The sequence below is a fragment of the Sus scrofa genome, chromosome 2 (assembly GCF_054392235.1).
Source record: "Sus scrofa isolate SSC_HxYL_T2T_F1_AM1 chromosome 2, Sscrofa_HxYL_maternal_Yorkshire_Landrace_v2.0, whole genome shotgun sequence".
In the NCBI taxonomy this organism is placed as follows: domain Eukaryota; kingdom Metazoa; phylum Chordata; class Mammalia; order Artiodactyla; family Suidae; genus Sus; species Sus scrofa.
The window spans coordinates 123,072,460-123,088,919 of record NC_139384.1 but is presented as its reverse complement, the minus strand read 5'-3'; the positions used below and the strand labels follow the sequence as shown (position 1 = coordinate 123,088,919).

General features: G+C 37.9%; 1 protein-coding gene and 1 long non-coding RNA gene across 3 annotated transcripts in view; one reads left to right on the top strand and one right to left on the bottom strand.

Moving 5' to 3' along the window:
* The window catches only part of EFNA5 (ephrin A5), a 281,034-nt gene that overhangs the window by 238,417 nt on the left and 26,157 nt on the right, over positions 1–16,460 (top strand). The window lies entirely within an intron of this gene.
* Positions 9,703–16,460, bottom strand: part of LOC110259772 (uncharacterized) — an 835,641-nt gene continuing 828,883 nt past the window's right edge. Inside the window, exon 19 of the long non-coding RNA XR_014838463.1 lies at positions 9,703–10,038. This is a non-coding gene — a long non-coding RNA (uncharacterized LOC110259772). The remainder of the gene's footprint in view (positions 10,039–16,460) is intronic.

The window sequence follows — 16,460 nt, the reverse complement described above, 5'->3', positions numbered from 1 at the left end:
GGGAAATGTCTCTTTTCACAGTTGCTGCATTACAAGAAATTCTTTTGCTGATCTCAGGAGCAGGCCTGACTGCCCACTCGTCAATTTTATAAAATGTCCTTACTAGGCCAGGAGTATATTTCAGCTCCTCAAGGCCTTAAAATCTCTTCCAAGTTTTCCGAGAGAAAAAAAATGAAAACTGTAGGCTTTTGGCGATCCTGCTTTAGGCTGGTGGGGGAAGGCTTACGTTTAGTGGCAACTAGAGAGGGTCCACATTCAGATTCAAACTTGGATTTGGAGTAAGGGATGTAGAGTATTTTATAATAGAAAATCCACCACATCCCTTAGTCTCAGGACACAGATCACAGTGTTCTCAAATTCTGCTTTATCTTCAACAAAATTTATTTCCTTCTTAATTTCTCCAAGTTATACAAGATTAAGAAAATCCAGTAGTTTGAAATATCTCATGTGACGTTTCCTGTTTACTTCAAAAATTAAATGCCCTTCACAGTTCGAGCTCCTTTATTTGTCTCAGGAATGACTTTATGTCTGCCTTGCCTTGGGAACAGGCATTGTATTAAGTTGCTATGATAACGTGTTACTGGTCAGGCAGACTGGGCCCACCCTGTCAGTCTGACAGATACTATGTTTAATTGACAGGAGTTATTTGGGTAGGGGACTGGCGCACCAAAACACCTACAGAAGGCCGTGGTTTTTCTATCACTGATAGATTTGCAGAACCTCCCATCAGTACCTTATGGCAGTAGTCATGTGTATGGACTTGCTTTGGCAGAGAGTTGGTTTAGAAACTTCAGAAATACTCATTTTAGAAATGACTCTCATCAATATTAGCCTAAGAAGGACACATTTGAAAGAAGTTTTGTGTTGTTATTTTTAAATTAGAAGAAGCAAAGGGGACCAAATAAGGGTGCTGTAAGTTACTTTTAAAGTCACTAGAAATGCTGATTTTGAACATTCTCTTTTGTAAAGGAAGGAAAACTGATTTCTGGGCCTTATCTGACCCTAACTAGGTATACAATGATGGATCAATGATTTCATCTCTCTGGATTTCTAATTCCACATCTGTAAAATAATGAGTCTGCCATAGAGGATTTCAGACTTGCTTGGAGTTTTAATATCCTCATCTTGTTATATTTTATCTAAGAGTCTGCACACTAGGGTGAGAGATAACATCTATAAAATGGCCCAGTCCAATACCTTACGTAGTTTATGTTCAATACCTGCCAGTTAAAGGGATATTGTTAGGGGAAATGATGAGTGGAGCTTTTGTATTACAATTAGTGAACTAGGTCTACCTTGGCCACCCTATCCAAGCCACCATCATCCATGGTCTTGACAGTGCAGCAGGTTATCTGTATCGTTCCCCACCCCACCATGTCACTGCTCTGTCAAGCTTTCCAGTTACTTCCTGTCTCAGGGGACAAAATCCAAAGTCTCGAACCTGGTAGACAAGGTCCTCTATGGCATGTCCTCTTGGCTTCCTTACCCTCTGCTCTTGGACTGTGTCTTCTACCATTCTCTGCCTTCTTCTCTCTACTCCAGCCACCTGCCCTCCTCGGTGTTCTTCACACCTTCCCAGCATCCCCTGACATCAAGGCCTTGGTCCTTATCTTTTCTCTGCCTGGAGTTATCACTGGCCCAGGCATCCATGTCCCTTGTTCTCATCTTCTTTAGATTGGGCCAAATAATGTCTTTACCTGAGAGGCTAATCTGACTTCCCTATATAAAGACAGCATTCTGTATCATTCTCTATACTCTTAGTCTGCTTTATTTTCCCTTGAGCACTTACTACATTACATATTTATCATTGTTTGTTCATGGCTGTTTCTGCTATATTAGAATGTTTGGCATAAAGTAGATGACTAATAAACAAGACTCTCTCATGTTTACATAGTGTTTACTCTGTTCCAGGCACTGTTTTAAACACCTATAATTTTCAAAACAACAACAAGGTACTGTTCTTAGTTCCCATTTTACAGGTGAAGAAATTGAGGCACAGAAAAGTTAGGTAACTTGACACAAGTTCACAGAAATGAGAAGTAGCCGATCTGTGAGGAAATTGAGTGAATAACTAAAAGGAAGGGAAGAGATAAAGTCCTAGGTCCTATGTGTTTAAAAAGGAAAAATATAGTTTATTTTGTATTTTTAAAAAGATTATAAATGATTTTCTGTTGTCTAGAAAATATTACTGTTGTCAATAGAAAATATTTTCTATTGTCCAGAAAATAATACTTTATATAAGCTCTACTGGAACCCAAATCAGGTAGTAGCAAGATACATTTTAAACACTCTCAGCTCTCCAAAGGATACTTTTCCATCTCCAAAAGTCATTTCAACTGTAACCTCCAAGATGGTTGACCTTTTAAATACAATAACCTCAGGAGTCAGAAAAGTTGTATTTTCAAAGAAATTTTTCTTAAATCCATGGAATATTCTGCATCCAGACTAAACCATGATTGCACACTTGATTCTGGAAGTGAGTGATTTTTAATGAGAAACCTACAATAAAGAAGACAAGTGTCATTTTCTTAAAATGACAGGAAAAAGGCAAAGAATTTTGCTAGCATTTTCCACTTCTAAAAAAAAAAGATACTCAGAGTAAAGATGGTTTATAGACCTAGCACTCAGATGGAAACTGGGAGTTTCTGGGAAATTATTAGGGAACACTCTTCATAAGCTTATTGGGAATTAAACTTGAATGCACATTATGCTTTAGTTTTACTTCTTCGTAACTGATATGGTGATAGAAGTGTGGAGGCAAACGTCCATTTCCCTGAAGTTAGAATCCTGAAAATCTCAGCAGTGAAAAGAACTTGCAGGGAGCTAAAGACTTCTGCTCCAGTCCTTTTGGTATACATGTTTTTGAACATTAGAAAGGAAATCATGGTGACGGTGTATGTTACCTTGGGCAACATTCTTAAATCTGTACTTGAAAGCATGTGGTTAACTGCTAATTCTCTAATACATATCCTTTAACTAAAAGATTACAGTCTTAAGTTATGAAGTAATTTTAATATGTACTACGCATTTTTAAAGCCAACAAAGCCTAAATTCTGATGAAGTATTTTATTGAAATGATCAAGATCAGCTTCAGAAATCATTTGATTGAACAAGATAGTTACCAACTCTTCCGTTAAGAGATGTAAAAATATTCAGTATATCCAGAGAATACTAACATAAAGAAAGTGCTTCACTTGCCAACTGGCTACGCTCCAAAAGCTTATTTACAGGTGAGTTGTTGGGAACTTCGAGTGCAGTTCCTCACACAAGTGTTTCTAAAATCAGGCAGGCTCTCCATAATGTGGAAAATCTGCTTAACCATAATATTGATTTTAAATTGTATATTTTAAATGAAAATAGTAGAAAACAGCATGTAGACAAGTTGTTGAGTAGTTGTTGAATGAGTAAATACCGTATTAGTAAACCAAATAGAACAAAAAAAGCAATTAAAAATGTTCTTAGATGCTAATTTGAGAAAAGCGGATAAATTAGAAGCATTAGATTTTTGCAGCATTCCCTAGTTTCTCTTATTTTGTCTGCACCCACGGTATGTGGGAGTTCCCAGACCAGGCCTTGAACCTCCACCACAGCAGTAACCCATAGTAATGTTTTTTTTTTGTTTTTTTTTTTTTGTTTTTTTTTATTCAATGCTGGAGATTATATCACAAAGGGTGAGGGATGGCATTACATCAAAGAAGAGAGTAGTACACGGTTTAGGGAAAAAAGGTACAGACTCTGGTGAATGCTTTCTTCTTGGGCTCAGATCACTCTTCTCTGCTCTTAAATAACTATGTGACTTGGGGTAACAATCTCACTGAGCCTCACTTTGCTTAGCGGTAAAACAGGTATATAAGAATTATTATCGCAATTTCCAAGCCTCAATTAAAGAAATATTTTTAAAGGACCTGTTGACTCCCAAAAATATAACTTTGATAATCCACACCCAAAAAATTTTGCACTCTGTGAAAAGTTAAGGCAACTTGAATGGCCCTGATTGATAGTTTAGTTTAAAAACTCATAAATGCCTCCTAAAGACTCACATCTTAAATCCATGCCCTGTACTCTTCAGGAATGTTATAGCAGGATTACATATGCCTAAGGACGTCTTCATCCCCCTTTAGATGTGTGGTTTTTCAGCAGCTTACTTTTGTAATCTACATTAAGAATTATTTTGGTCTTGACAGTTCACATGAATCCGCCTTTTTTTCTGAGTTGTTCTTACTGAAATAGAAGAGTGTCAAAACGGCACACTTATCAAAGCAGGAGGTAATCTTTTTCATCTTTCATAGTCTTTTACTCTTACAGGGGAGGTGACCTGTAAGTACAAGGTACTTTCTTAAATGAACAACTCAATATTTGCTTCAGAGAATGCGTGTGTGTGACTGTGTGTGTGTGTGTGTGTGTGTGTGTGTGTGTGTGAAAGAGAGAGAGAGAGAGAGCATTTTGCTTTTATTATTGAAAAATGTTTTTGATTACTGGAGTCTTATTTTAGCATTAAATGTTCTAGCACATACTTCAGCTGAGATTCAAGGGGTTTATAACTGAAATTTCCAAGACTGTGGTCCAATACTGGTTCACTTTCTTCAGTTTTTTTAGGTATGTAGACTCAGTATGGTATTCAGCGAGGCATATTTATATATAATAGAGAAGAGAGTTGAAGGGCAGTGTCAGGAAGTTGAAAATGTGTAATATTTTCTAAAGTAGAAAAGAATGACTATGGTACAGACATAAAATAGTAATTGCTCAGATATAGATACAGAGTATATCTTAGTTACTAAAGTTTAGGGGTGGGGGGGGGTTGAAGTTTTTTAACAATTTTGAACATACCATGAAACAGTTTTTCTCCACTTAGGCACTGGAAGTTTGTCTGGGGTGATATCAGATTTCTGTCTGAAAATAGTCATTACATTCCCTTTGTATACTTCCAGGGGTCTTTAGTGAACCTGCAGGAATGTACCTTTTTATTTAAAGAATGAGTTTAGAGAATTGTGTCTGTTTCAAGTTGTCCCTAGCCATCTTTTAGGAAAGCCTGAATGGATTTCAAGGGCTCTTAAATGAAGGTTAAATAAAGAGCATAAAAGAGGATATTTAGGGACTTCAGGATATCTTTCTGTGTTAATTGTAAGTTTCTCTTATGATAACGGTTGTTTATTGCTGGGTACCCTGTTCACCTTTGGCACAAGAGTGCTCAGCAGCAGCTCAGGCACCGCTGGAGCACGGATGCTACACTTGGCATGTTTCAGATAGTCTGAGTAAGATCAAAGGTGGAGGAGACAATTAATAGGAACAAAGGATATTTAAAAATATTTTATTAGTTAAAAAATTTTCTACAGTATCATTTGTTTAAGTGAGGAGAATTTTAAAAAGAAACACATGCCCTATTAAATAACTGAAGGCTGAGGAGCAGTTAAAAAGAATCAGAGAAATTAATGCTGGGTCTGTGAAAAAGGAAACTGGGGCAAGCATCACCACTTAATAGATTTTGACTTTGGGAGCATTCCTAAAGTGTGCAAAGGGAGCCTTAAAAGCTATTGAAGAATGGGGGCTTGATAGCAATTCATAGTATCCACCATAACAAACCCAAGACTCATAAGAATTCTTCCCATTGCTCAAAGTTTTCAAAGGCTGTGACACGCAGATAAGAAGTTCAAAAACAAAATAATTTTTATGTGTGTTCTTTTAAGAATTTAAAATGCTACATTATGAGATTAAGGGCACACGTCAAGCTCTGACTTCCTAAGGAGGGGGAAAGAAGTTTGTCACCTTTTGTTTCCTTTTACCCCACTGAGACTAAAGGCTGAAATGGAAATGAATGAAAGAACTGTTTTTTTCATTGCTAAATGTCAAAAGTGGCCACATCTTCGAGAGAAATAATGCACCTGATTAATTGTGTAATTTCATAGGGAAGTGGTAATTCTCAGTCTTATAAACATGTAATGCACTAATTTGGTTTCAGAGTTAACTGAAAACAGTTTAATGAGCTGCTGTATCGTGTGTATGTGCAGTGTTACATAGAGCAGATGCCAGGAGAAATGGAAATAACACGCCAGTGACACTTGGAATAACAGTGTTTATACTTCATTGACTTTGGGTTGTCAGCATGCTATTCTCTGTGTTTCCCTTAGTAACTTATTAAGGCAACTGAACTCCAGTGTGATGATGTCTAAGTGTCATTTGTTGTAAATTACACAAGCATGTACACTCCAAAAGCACAGTCTATCTTCAGGAAAAAAAATTCTATTTCCTCACAAAGACGACCAAAATATTAGCCATGAGACATACACACAGAGTGAAAGGTGACTCTCTCAACATTGTGCATGCTGGAAGAGCAGCCTTTCATCAGAAGAAATACTATTTCTACAGATTTTCCCACTCATCTATTCGTGCTCTATTTTAACCGAATGGTCGTGTAACTCTTGGTTTGAAAGTTGTCAGACAGCCTCACAGCAGGCTTATATTATCTACAGAGTTCTTTATGAGGAAATATAAATCACCACAAATGAGACTTTTCACAGCCAGAGATATGTAGAAATTTGTGTCAGTGCTTTGCTGGTTCGCTAAAAAATATCTCTAGGCTCCAAAGCTCTCTCACAACTCCTCCCCATTCCCTAGCCTTTTGGGAAGCAATTCTCAAAACTTGAGATTTATGGTCCAGAGAGCTGATAGTGGTCATAAAGTTTTCTATTTTCTTTTTTCTTTAATATTAATGCAGAGAATGAGGCATTATCATTCATTATTTTAGTTCATGAGTATCCTGTGGGCTTGAAATATGGTTTCTGGGGTAGGGCTTACCTCTATTTAAGAGGGGAAATATGTGGACTTTGGCAACAGCCTTCTTTTCCATCAAATATTTCTAGGCAGGTTGTAGAAAATCCACATTAGGAACAGAATTTTAATGTATGGGCTGTATCCAGGTTTAGTTTTAAAATTTAAAGCTTTACAAAATATTAATTCATTTTAAGCCCACAAAGTAAAATATTATGAATTGGAGACTGGTCAGCCTATCTATTCTTGTTAGAAATTAGAAATATGATATCTTTTTTATTATTTTCAGAGATGTGCAGTATTTTCAACTAGCTTTATCTACATTAATGTTAGACAAGTTTTTGGTTTGTAGTTAGCACTCCCTTTTGCACCCAAATCTTTAAAAGCAATGTCTCTGAATCAGTAAGAAAGATTATATATTGCTTTTACACATGCCAAATTTTAGTATCTCCAATACCTGGCTTCTCATGGAAATTGGCCTTTTCCGACTTTTTTTAACAAAAATTTTTCAACGTTAATTTTTCTCCCTAAGTACATTGTTACAGCCTCTGACCAAAATCTGAACTGATGAGATTTCCCTGTATGGTTTGCTTTAACCATTCCAGTTGGTCCTCAGCCTTGAATTCAGAACTTCTTGCTCTACCATAGGCCTTATTCTTAAGGAATAAATCTGAACAAAGAGAGTGCAATAGAGCCCAAATATAAGAATGGGTGATTTTTTTTTCTTATTTTTAATAGATTGCTTAAAGGTCAAGCTATATCCACCACAGAAGCTCAGTTCAGTCAGTTCTGAGACCATGAGTGATTTAAATAAAGTTTAGTTCAGAGTAATCATTATTGTAAAAGCAACCTTTTGCTGAAGGCTTACTTATACATTGACTGATAACGGCTCCCCTAACACTTGTTGTGATAATCATAATGATAGTAATGTAGCATTTATTGCAGGTTTACTATGTGCCAGGCACTGTATCAAACATTAGTTTTAACTTGTTGACTCCTCATCTGTGAGATAGGTACTATTATTATCCCCATTGCATAGATGAGGCTGAGAGTGGTAAAGTAACTTGCCTGGGATCATGTAGTTAGCAATGGAGTCAGTATTCCAACCCATGCAGTTTCACTCCAAGTCTAAATTCTGTTCACTTCCATCATAATAAATATTTTAAAAGAAGTTAAAGGGAGACAGATTACAAGCACCCCTGGCAAATCATTATGCAGGTACTACTTACACCCTGGAATTTAAGGCAGACCTAGCTCTAAGAATGGCTGCCGTGATGTATAGAGGGATGCTGCATGTCACCTTATCCCTAAGATTCACATACTAGGAGGTTTATGGGTTTTTAAACCAAAGTAGAGCACTTATTGAATGGTTTGTGGGGTCAGGACAAGATGACATAATAAACTGTGTCATTCACTCTGCCTGCTTCAATTGTGATGAAGACATTTAATGATTAGTAAAACTGTTGAAAGTATATGTCCCTTTGGTACCCTGAGTCATTTTTCAGAGGCTGAAATTTCACTAACAGGATCAATAGTACAGTGTAGCCATTAGCAATACTATGCAAAGCATCATGGCCAGCTCTCAACATGGCAGCTTGTTAACATGACACGTTGGGGGTTGCCTACTGCCTTCCCTGTCCTTAGGCAGCACAATGGTTGTTTTCATTATTATTTAGTTGTACTTGCTGTTGCTGTTGTTGTTACTAAAAATCCACTCGTTTTTCAAAGACCTGATTATTGTACATTTTTGCAAATTCAAAAAAGGGGAATAGAGATTCTATGAGAAGAAGGGCCACTTTGAAAACTTAAAACATGTGAAATCTTGAGAATAAGGTTCAGGAATTGCAGCTGCTGTGTGCAGCACCGAGATTTTACACAGAATGAGCCCTGGCTCTGGTTCATGAGGGCAGTTGAGTTGGGAGACCACCCGGCAGCCCTCCTGAGGAGCTTCTCACAACTTGTGGGATTTCCCGTCTCACCTGCCTCCTTCTCCTGATAAAGAAATCAGAACAGCAGAGATTCTAGGATCAATGAAAAGACAGGTCTGACTGGAATGGAAAGTATTTGGAAAATAAAACTGGATAGATTGGGCCAGCTTCTGCAGGACCATTATGTCTGGTATGAAGAATTTGGAATTTACCTAGTAGGCAGTAGGGGGTAGTGTGTTTCTGAAGGGGAAACTCATTTGGGTTTTAGCATGTAACTACACTGAAATAAAATGTTTAGGGTTACATGCAGGCTAGCTATCTAATAATAGCTAGCAGGAGGTGAACACTTCTCCAGTCTACATATGTTGTCTCATCCATCCCTTATCTCTATGTGTTAGGCACCATTATTGTCCCCATTTCATAGATGAGGAGACCAAAGCACAAACAGTCAAATAGTTTAAAATTAAACTCTCCATGTGTGATGATGGCCAGAGTTGAGCAAAGGCATCCGGACTCCAGCATTCATGCTCTTAGCTCTCTTTTCCATGTATGGCAAGTAATGTTTGGAAGCCTATTCCATAAATAGTACCAGTTCATATGAAGAAATTATTCTCATCACAGAAATATGAGTACCCTTTACTTGAATTTCTATTGTTTCTGAATTGCCTTTAGCTTCTTTGCCATTGCTGCAGAGTTTTAGATTTTTTCTTTGCATAGGCTTTTATTATGTTTTTATTAAGTAGAATTGCTAAATCAATAACATTTGTTAGATTATTAATTTAATCAAATAACCAAAGTTCTGGCCTTTTGATGTGATATGTTAGTTTATTATTAAAGTCCATTTTAGGAGATTTATTGTGGCTATTTCCTAAAATATTTATATTAAAAATGCTATACAAATCCATTTGTTAAACTTTACTTGGGCTGTCAGTACTTGTACATCATTAAATTTGTAGAAAATCTACAGTGGCTATAGAAGCACACCCTTCGGTGTTAGGTATTATATTCTCTTTTTCTTTCTTTTTTTCTTTTTCTTTTTTGGCTGCCATGCAACGTATAAAGTTCCCAGCCCAAGGGTTAGATCCTAGCCACAGTTGCGACCCACACCACAACCATTGAAGCACTGGATCCTTTAACCCCCTGTGTCAGTCTGGGGAGCAAACCTGCGTCCTGGTGCTGCAGAGATGCTGCCCATCCTGGTGCACCACAGCGGGAACTCTGTATTATTTTCTGATAAGTCAAGCCTTCAGTACTCAACGGTCTTTACCCATCAGGCCGGTAGCAGATACCATAGAGTGATGATAGAAAGTATTCAATGTAATCTCTGTCTTCCAGTGGTCACAGTCTAATGTGAGAGAAAAAAAAAAATCCATGAAAATAATAGCAAAAAAGGAATAAATCACAAGATGCTACTGTCCTTAAAAAGAGAGAAAGGAAAACACTGAAGACATGACATGCTGATTTGACAGGCAAGGTGAAACTCAGGTCTTAGGGCTGAAGATATTCTCCTAAGTTTAGGGACCCACCAGCATATGGTGGTAAAAATGCAGATTCTTGGAACCTACTTCCAGAGAGTCTGACTCATTCAAAGCAGTAGGGAACTTCATTTTTAACTAGCTCTCCAGAAATTTCCCCCCTCCCCGCCTCCGCAGGTGATATTGGTATCACACTTTGGGAATAGATGGGCCTAAATTTACCACATAGAAGAAGTGGGTATTGGTAGATTCGAATGCATGGAACAGCAGCATTGATGTTGAGAGAAAGCAGTCTTTGTTAGGTGAATGTTTAAACTGAGGAAGTCAGAGAGAGACCATGCTAGTCCTAGTCTAAGATAAAGACTAAGATAAACTAAAATTCTAGGAGTCAGCTCGCTCACCAGGTCATAACAAATTTTCCTTTCTGCCTCACAAAGCAAACTGTCTCACTTGCTTCATCCATAAAAAATAAGACACAGTGTCACCAGGCTGATGCAAACAAGAACCAGGTAAAGCTTTGGGTTTTTGGTTTTGGGTTTTTTTTTTAATTATTATTATTTCTTACACAATCATAAGAGTTTTTGTTATAAAATGAGTTCCATTTACAAAGTGGTAAACTATTTTAAGTGAGGATTAGAATCAGAAAGCCCCATAAAAACAGAGAAGAAACAGGCAAGATGGCAAGAAATATTCATTTTGGACAATGGTTTGGAAGCAAAATGGGTGCTTGAGGAGGAAGAAAAGAATAGTGAGTAGTTCCTTTAATATCCTATTTATATAACATGAGATTTTTGGAAGGTGCGTTGAAGAGGCAGGTGCCTATTGTCTGTGACCTTTCGTGCTTGTCAGTTTATGTTTCCTTCTCTCTGATGGTTAGTTGAGTCTGATGAAAAAAGAGTCTATCTAAATGGAGCCATGATTTGGTTTTGATTAAAGGTCAACAATGATATATATTTAATCACTATTTACTACTTATATATTGAATTAGACAGCAATCATATTTTTAGCCATATAATATGTCCTGAGTCTTAGAAAAATAAGACCCTTATTTAATAGGTTCCTTTTTCAAATATTAAGTGTAGAAAAATAGACAAAAATGAGATCTGGGTCTTAAGGCCATCACTTATTAGGTGTGTTAATTTGGACAGGATGCTTCAAGCCATGCCTCAAGTTTTCCATATATAAATGAGTTAAAAGTGCTAGTTTAATAAATGGTATTCTTAATATTGATATTTGAAAGGCAATTAGTTACTTTCTGAGTTTCTGTCAAAATTAATGGTAGCTACCATGACAAGTTTTTATGGGTACTTTAAATTATACATTTACATGTGTCAAAAATAGTTCTCTCATCTACTAGTTTGAAATACACTGGTGGTCAGAAATAGCTGACTGTCATTTACTCACAAGGGCATTTTTCTCACACTCTTTCCAGGATCAAATATGACCAAAATGTATTAGGTCAGTTCACTGTGGTTCATTTAGAATGTTCTGCAGGGGTGAAGATACAGAAATACCAGTCTGTCACTTAGAGAACCATTCTTTGGGTCATGTCCAAGTCTGCAGTGGTCAGTTGCATTTGTTCAAAATATTTTCCAGGGCTAACTGGTAGAAAATTGCTTTACCATTGGCAGGTTTTATGCACCTGTTCTTTCCCCATAGAGTCTCATACCTGAGAAATATGGAGAAATGTTCTTTTCCTAAATTGAAAAACTCAGCTGTAGTCTAAATGAAATGGGATAAATTATCTTTTTCACAATTATCCATTAAAGGGAGAATTAGAATTAATATTAATCACAGATGTTTCATCAAGTTTTATTATCAACCACATTGACTGCCAAAGTGCTTTCTGGAAGACATTTTCTCTCCCTCCCCCACCTGCTACTGAGAACAAACCGTTATTATGGGTCCTTAGATAAAGATTAATGGTTTTGGCAATTCATTTGAGGAAATCTGTATTTTACTGTACATTCCACTTCAGCTCAAGGCGTCTCTGAAAAGCATGGCTTGTCATCTCCTTGATAAAGATATACAATGAAGACACAAGACAGTATAATTCTTTCCCTCATCAGAAAGAAATTAATCAGTAAGGGGCCCAAGGTTTATATCACCTGACCCATATTTTTAAAATTCTGGCAGGCCTATTTATATATTAAAATAAGCAAAATGCCTACCTCATCCTGGTATACGAGCAGCTATAATTTTACCTATCACACTTAAATTTCATTTTTATGTAGACTCTCTTTCTGGAATAATTCATCATAAGCTGTGTGACCCTTATAATAATTACAAACATTTGATAATGCCCCTCATCCATTTGCAAAGTACTCCATAGATGAGTACTTATCTATTCACTAAGGTTCTCTACTTGTAAACAGTTTTAATCAATTCTAGCTAATTTAAACGAAAAAATTAAAATTTTCTGTCCTGGAGTTCCCGTTGTGGTGCAGTGGTTAATGAATCCAACTAGGAACCATGAGGTTGTGGGTTCGATCCCTGCCCTTGCTCAGCGGGTTAACGATCCGGCATTGCTGTGAGCTGTGGTGTAGGTTGCAGACGCGGCTCAGATCCTGCGTTGCTGTGGCTCTGGCGTAGGCCGGTGGCTACAGCTCCAATTAGACCCCCAGCCTGGGAACCTCCATATGCCCGCGGGAGCGGCCCAAGAAATGGCAAGACAAAATAAAATAAAATAAAATAAATTTTCTGTCCTGGGGGATTATTTCAACTGCAGACCTCAAATGGACAGAAACCAAGGCAATGCTGGGGATCTAGAGCATAGAAACAAGTAGACAATTAGAATTATCTCATCAAGACCCAACCATTGAATTTTCTCAACTTTAACATTTCTCCGTTTCTTGGGAGAATCCTCTACTCAGGATTCAAATTCCTGGGGAAGAGAATTTGATTTGCATATATGCCTACACTTTGGAAAGAATGAAGAGCACTTGACTGACAAACCCACCAAGATTATATGGAATAAGGAAAGAGGAGTTCTTCAAAGTTTTTGTTCTCATTTGGTTTTTAGCCCAAAGGATGGTAGACAGTGATGCCAAGTATGGGAAAACCACCACTGTCCAAAACAAGGGTATATTTCATTGACAGAGAGTAGCATAGAATATGTGGAATTGTTCAAAACAGAGAGAGAAATCTATGTAATAAATCCTTTAAGTGCAACTGGAGCAGCGTGTCAGTTTAACATTTATACTTCTGATTTGTTGCACAGTAATATTTTATCTTTGTCTAGTACTTTTGCAGGCTTTACTGTGTTTCAAAAAATTAAAGAATGTGACTCATTTTTCAGTTAAGATTTCTCTCACATTTTATTGCTTTTCTTTCTCTTAATGGCAATAACATGAGAAAGCAAAACTCCAGACCTCCCTCCCCCCCAAAGGGAAGAACATCCTATTTATTGACTTCTAGCTTTATTTATTTCATTGACATCAATAGGATATAAAAAATGTCATGGAATGGGTTAAGTTGCATTTCTGCCACTGCCCAATTCTTGTCAGGTATGAGTCATAAAACTTGAGTCTGTCTTTTTCAAATGTAAAATGCAGGGGGTAGGCTAGATTGGAGATCCCAAGGTGGTTCCCAGGAACAAGATAATTATTAAGATGTTATAATTTCTGACATGAAGCTTAAGTTTGGAAGTTCTGGATTAAAGTTAATTTTTTTTTTTTTTTTTGCAAGACTTACTGGGCCTTAAACTTGATACTATGAAATGTAACTCTCCAACTCTCTAAAGAGAGTGATACAAATATATATCCTTCACCCAACTTGTTAGACTTTGGAGTTTTTTTTTTTTTTTTTTTTTAAGGGTTGCATCCGTGGCATATGGAAGTTCCCAGGCTAGGGGTCACATTGGAACTACAGCTGCTGGCCTACACTAGAGCCACAGCAACTCGGGATCCAAACCACATATGCAACCTATACCACAGCCCACAGCAATGCCAGATCCTTAACCCACTGGGATCAAATCTGCATCCTCAAGGATCCTAGGCGTGGAACCCTTTTTTTCATTGCAGTATTTTGAGGGACCTGGCTTCTATGGGATAAGGTTAGATTATTTATAAAATCCCATTCAACTTTAAAATATAGAAAGTATATATTTCACCCACTTGTTAAAATGTGAAATACATTTTAATGCCATTCGTCCTCCATCCATCCCTCTTACTAGTAAGCATAACCAAACATGCTGTACTGTTGAATCCACATCCTTGTATCTAATCCTCTTTTTTTTTTTTTTTTTTTTTTTTTTTTTTTTGTCTTTTGTCTTTTTGTTGTTGTTGTTGTTGCTATTTCTTGGGCCGCTCCCGCGGCATATGGAGGTTCCCAGGCTAGAGGTCCAATTGGAGCAGTAGCCACCGGCCTACGCCAGAGCCACAGCAACGCTGGATCCGAGCCGCGTCTGCAACCTACACCACAGCTCACGGCAACGCCGGATCGTTAACCCACTGAGCAAGGGCAGGGACTGAACCCGCAACCTCATGGCTCCTAGTCGGATTCGTTAACCACTGCGCCACGACGGGAACTCCCTAATCCTCTTTTGAGATGAGCAACAACTACAGGCTGGTTGTTGCTTCCTTCAAGGTGTCATGTGTTTGTAGTGAATTTGCTGCTTAAATTCCTCTGACTGTTCTTATGAGAGAAGTTTTAAGTTTTAAAAATAACTTTTGCCACTTTTCTGGAGTCTTATTTTAAATGTCAATCAAAACATGAATATAACACTTTGATTAGCTCTGATAAATTGACTGGTATGATGCATTTTGTAGTCCACTGTGAGGTTTGTTTTTCCTGAGATTCACCTGTGCTTATAGTCAGCCATGCTTCTGTCCTGTGTTGTTTTTATTGAACTTCATCCCAATTTTATGGACCAATTCACTAGTTGTCTGTGAGGACTAGTTACCAGACCAGGATAATTCTAGTGATAAACCTATTCTCAAATCCATCTCACATCCTTTGCTGAAAATATTAAGTAATACTTCAAGAATGACTGATCTGGAGGCTAGAAGAGAGGCACTCAGTAATATGCTTTCACAGCAAGTCCTGCACATTTGATAATGCTTTTTTTGGGGGGAGGGGGGCACACTCACATCATGCTGAAGTTCCCAGGCCAGGGATCAAACCTGCACCACAATAGTGACCCAGGTCGTTGCAGTGACAAGATCAGATCCTGCTGCACCACAGAAGAACTCCTGGTAATCCTATTTTTACAGGGAATAACTAGCTAGTATTACACTCTCCAGTGCAAAGTAACAAACTTTTTACCTAAGAAATGCCTTTTCATCCAACAGTGTTTTCCTCATGCTGCCACACAGCTGCTCCAGGCATTGGCCCTGCTGCTCCCCCATGGATGTGAGTGGAAAGTGCCCCCGGTGCTTTGAATCATGAGGTTCTGCTTGCTGGGCCCAGAGGGTTGCCAGATTCTTGATATCTTTGGAAACTCTTCTGGGATGTAGCTATGTAGGGGCTTCCTCCACTAGTGATCCCAAAATGAGAGGTGAGGCGTAGTCCCTGCCCCTGTGAGTTCACTTCTAGGGTGACATGGAATTAGGTTTTCACCATGTGCTTTTTAACTGTTTGTGTCTGGTACTCCTTCACATTAGCAAGAGGGCCAAGAAGCCCTCATTGAACCTACCTCCTTGGAGACTTTTAATGTCTTTGTGCCCAAGTTTGATGGAGAATATAGCACATTGGATTAGGTTCTTTGGTTCAAAGTTGATGGACCCACCACTCTATTCCATACAGAGCTTCCAGCCTCCATCTGCCTATCAAATTCTGCTTCTTCCTTCAGAACCCTGATGACAATTTCACATTTTACATCATACCCTCTGAAATGTAAGGCCCTGAGAGCAGGGACAGTGTATCTCTTTTTAATTGTAAACATAGTGGCACAGGGAGTGGAAGGGGGGATGGATAAAAGAATCAAACTCTACCTCTGTGAGAGTTCAGGGGATTCAGAGTCCACCAAGGCTTTGACAGTGAGGATTCCTTCTTTCTAAAATGTTTGGTGCAGATTCAAAGAATCTAACACAGACCCTGTTACATGTTTTTTGAAAATTCTACTTTCTATTCTACAGGAAGTTTCCAATTGAAATGGGGTAGAAAGAATTAATGTTGATTTTATCCCCTTGAGGCAACCTGAACAGGTCTATATCATTTTAAACCAGCATGACATACGGAAATGAGGATTTTACAAAAGATAAATTACAGAGTAGTGATCATTCCCTTTACAGAAATGGAATTCTTTTCAATAGGCCTCAAGCAGGTTTTTTTTTTTTTAAATGATTTGATT